This window comes from Puntigrus tetrazona, chromosome 3, assembly GCF_018831695.1.
Source record: "Puntigrus tetrazona isolate hp1 chromosome 3, ASM1883169v1, whole genome shotgun sequence".
NCBI classification, from domain to species: Eukaryota; Metazoa; Chordata; class Actinopteri; order Cypriniformes; family Cyprinidae; genus Puntigrus; species Puntigrus tetrazona.
The window spans coordinates 8,786,414-8,791,085 of record NC_056701.1 but is presented as its reverse complement, the minus strand read 5'-3'; the positions used below and the strand labels follow the sequence as shown (position 1 = coordinate 8,791,085).

The following is a 4,672-nucleotide window of genomic DNA, read 5'->3' as shown; positions in this document are numbered from 1 at the left end:
ACATTTATAAACGCATTCTGCCAGAACCGGTTTGTATTCTGTTATTGTTGACTGACTTTAGGTTTGGGTTTGTTTTCGTGTCCATCATGAGATGAATATATATGTGTTAACTGGATTTTTGGACACATGATTTTGTCCAGATTTCACTTTGATTATTCTGCTATTGTTTTTCTAAGATAAAATCAGTATAATTCTGGTTGAGCCTCAGATGTCTAGGTATTTGTGCTGGAAACACTGACCAAGAAAATCATGTCTTGAGTGTGAATATATAGAATGTGAAGGTGATTTGAAGTGAAACTAATGAATAAAAGGTCTGGTCTGACGAGGTTTGATGGGAGGAGCTGAGCGAGAGAATAAGAGAGATGGATCAGCTGCACACAGACTCATCAGAAATGGATCTGGACACAGTGTTCATCACGCTCTGCTCTCAGGTACGCTCTCATCCCTGGCTCCAGCAGGATTCTTACTGTTTCTGTAATAAAAGTATTTATAGTGCTGTACCTTTGTCCTCCGCAGCCGCCTTCAGCCTGCCTTTCCTCGTCAGTTTGAGTTTGTTGAGACGATGATGACCTGCCCGAGGCTCAGAGATTCTGTCGTGAGAACTACGGAGACCTGGCCTTCTGGACAGCAGCGCTGAAGTGAGCGAGCTGCTGAAGAGCGTGAGCGGACCCGGTCTCCGAGTCTGGATCGGGCTGATGGACACCTTCAGGAGTCAGTGGAAGTGGTCTCTGGGGGACCCTGCGCTCTACACGGCTCACGATTCAACGTTTCGCAGCTGGGCGCCGAACAGCAGTCAGTATGAGTGTGCTTCTATGAGTCCGGATGGGCTGTGGCGTGACGCACCCTGTACCAACCTGAGGTCTCTTCGTCTGCTTCGACGGTGAGCCACACGTCTCTCAACAACACTCTAGGACTAAAACTAATCAGAGACCTCACTGATCTGAGCTCATGCAAAGTTTTTAAGTCAACGTTGACAAAATCATCTCTCTTTTATCAGTTTCAACTATTTTTATCACAAGATGTTGTTTTATTAGCGAGGTTCGGGAGAGATGCCTCCGCCAGCGAGACAGACCGCACTGCAAATTAGCTTTTAAACAAAAAGGCAGGTCGTTTCTGCTTAAATGTCATCTTGTAACTATATCCCAAAACTGTGGAGAATTAATTACCTTATTTCTTTATTTCTTTCCTGTATTCTAAATTGCATTGTACTCAAATAGATAAAGATTGTTTCTCAAGAAAATTAGTTCAACAGCGTACCTAAACTAACAAAACAAATGAACTGTTACCATAATAAACTAGCATAATAAACTATTATAGAACAATTGCAACTAGAAACCTAATGGGTGATGGGAATTGAAGTCCAGAGTGACATACAATCAAGACTCAATGAGGAGGTGAGTGACGTTCATGACAAATACCTTTAAAGAATCTTTGGTCACACTTTTGTTTTGGGTCCAACTCTCACTATTGACAAACAATTAACTATAACCTTTAGTTAGAGTAGAATCAGGTATATAGAATATGGTCTATAATATTTTAATAAACATACAAATGTTAGTAATAGGCCTGCTAACGAGCAACTAGTTCATTTGTACCTACACTGAAGTGTTAACGGATTGTTGCTTTGTCTTTTTGCATAACATCAGTTTTATAAAATGTTTGTTACATTGCATTTATAATGTTAAGTTGTGGGATGCTTATTTGGCATGGTGCGTAAAATTTTGGTAAACAAAGGCTGAACATGAAGGTCTGTAGATGTTCTGTCACGCAGACAGCGGAGGACTGGTCCTGGTTCAGCAGGGGATGAGCTGGAGAAACGCTCAGATCTACTGCAGAGCAAATCACATGGACCTGAGCAGCGTGAGGAACCTGAGCGAGAACCAGCAGATTCAGCAGCTCCTGAACACCACAGGAGTCTCTGCCGCCTGGATCGGGCTGTTCAGAGACTCATGGGAGTGGTCCGATAAGAGCAGATCTTCCTTTAGAAACTGGGCAGCCACTGAACCACAAGGCAACGAACGCCACGGTGCTTGTGGTCAGTGGATCATTAATGGGTCAGTGGGAAGACTGGCCGTGTGGACAAACTATTTACCTTCGCCTGTCGTGAAGGTGAGTCGATGCTTGGACTCGGCGCTTGTGAAAAACACCAGAGAACGCCATCAGGTAAAATGTCGAATGTCTCTTTCAGATGAGTTCGCCCTCATCAAGCAGAATCTGAGCTGGGGGCGAAGCCATGACGTACTGCAGACAGAACCACCGGAGCTGGTGTTCTGTTCCCAGCGCTCAGACGGAGCGGCGGGTGATGAGCGCGCCAGAAGAGCCTCGACGCCGCCGCCTGGATGGGTCTGCATCACTACTGCAGCATGAACATGTGGCTCTGGCTGCGTGGAGAGGTGCTCTGCTATCAGAGCTGGGCCCCTGGGAACGGCTCCGGGCCCCAGGACTGCAGCCAGCGGAGAGTCGGAGCCATTCTGTCGTCCGGAGACCAGCGCTGGGTCAGTCTTCCTCCCACGACCAGACTCAACTTCATCTGCACCAACCTGAGCCCTGACTGACACGCCACGAATCATTCCTTCAACCACTCTGTATGCAGCACTATTAGTGGTAAAGATACTTTTTGTAAAATTATATTAGTGAAATTTCACCGATATCTCACACACTCTTTGGGGAATTAAATTATGTAAAACAAATTATGTCGACTGATGAATCATTTCAACATTCAAACTTTTGAATTTGTTCACAATTACTTATTATTGAGCAGACTGATGATTAGATACAATATGGTTTTAGTCATGATTCCAAATGGGCCACAGTTTTTTTTTCTGCTAAAGCTGCCATGTTTATTCAGAGATTCAATCCGCTCCTAGTTCTGTTAGTTGAGTCAAACTGTCATGAACCCATTATTCTCCCTCTCAAGGTGTTCACACCAGACGTGGAATGAAGCGTTAAGTGCAAGTGATTTAGATGCAAAGATGTGATCAGATATCCCAAGGCACGATTCGTGTTGGAAAATCTTTGGCCTTAAAATTTGCAAATCGCATTAACCATTCGTGAGCTGGCTCTAGTAGTGACGTGTTCAAGCGTGTTCAAGCGAGGTTTGATCCTGCACGCTTGGTGGACACACGGTCACACATCTCCTGTCAGCACTGAATACACACACTGTCTCCAATCACATGCCTGGGATATTCTTTAGTCTCGCCGAGGTTTTGACCCGGCCTGTATCTTGACCATGTCTGTTAAATAAATCAATGTGTATCGGTCTGCTTGTAATACTGAAACTTAGTTTTAAGACTGTCATGCTTCATCATTGAGCTGTAGTTTAACCAAGCTATGGTCCTGTTTGTCCCAGTCTGTCTGTCCAGGACAATAAAAGAAGTCTTGAGTGACCCGACTCACAATGTCGATCATTCCACCAACACCATCAAACCAAGATTTACAGTGTTCAGTATTTCAGCATTAACATATGTGTTCTGTCTGTAAGCGTTTGGGTGAAAACATCTGATGTGTATCATTATATTAGATTTGAGCAATATCCTGCCTCATGTAAAAGGTGTGTGTTCTACTTTATACAGTTCAGTGCTTTGATACAACCTGTGTACAAACCTTTCTCGGGTTTTATTTTAGGTGTTGATGCCTAAAGAATATATATTCGCAGTATGCATACTAAAACCATCTCAAAACATTTTTACAGCTCTTCTCTCGAGAGCTCTGCCAAAAACAGGTTGATGGCCTGTCTAATTAATATTCATGAGCCTCTTAGGCCAAGCCAATCAAACGTAATGACGTCACAATTATGTCACAGCGCTAGCTGGAAGCAAAACGCAGGGAAGACCGAGACGGCAAGGTCAAACTAGCACAGATTCGACTACAAAATATCATCTTTGTGTAATGTTGGGTGTCAGAATGAATGTAATTGTCACTCCTCTGGACTGTTTTCAGTCCCCATGTGCTCTGTGTGACCGGTCCTTTGTTAATCGTGGCCAGTGTGTTCAGGTGGGTCTCATTCAACTAAGTCACCGCCTCCTCTTCTTCTGATTCTGTATAATTTTGTCCGGTCTCGTCGATGAATATGTTAATTGTTATCTGTCACCTTATCTGCGTTCTCTGCGCTCCTTCCCACACCAGAAGACTGGACCATAGACAGAAAGTAAGCAGCGAGTTATACCTGCGCTTTATTTAGCATTAATGATGAGTTTTAATGTTTGTTTTTTTGTCATGAGTGATCCTGGGTGGCCACACTGATGATTTGTGTATTTGAGGACTGACTGGAGCCCTTTGACATAAGACCAGGTGTAAGACCACAGACAGCGAGAGCGCAGGGAGCTACAAGATGAAGAAAAGCATTTGATTGACTGGGAAACTGGAGCTCAATCCTGCCTCTTTTCTCTCTCCTTCACCAGGTCGTCGCTTCCGAGAGGGGGCTGAAAGGGTTAAATGAGAAAGTGTAGGCGGTAAATGACAACAACATATGAGCGATGTTTCAGATGGAGGTGGAAGTGGTGTAAACACATGGATCAGATATGGGTCACAACTGAAAGAGCACATAAATAAATAAATCGTAATTGTGCATCTAGACCTGCAGTGTAAACGAGGCCAGAGTGTGTCTGCTTCCAGTCCATCTTACCTGTTGATTGAAATCATCAATAAGGGACTGATCTAGTATGTCTCTGGC

General features: G+C 44.0%; 1 pseudogene; it reads left to right on the top strand.

Annotated features, from left to right (window-relative positions):
• Positions 1-362: 362 nt before the first annotated feature.
• Positions 363-2,555, top strand: LOC122341288 (annotated as a pseudogene).
• The last annotated feature ends 2,117 nt before the right edge of the window (positions 2,556-4,672 follow it).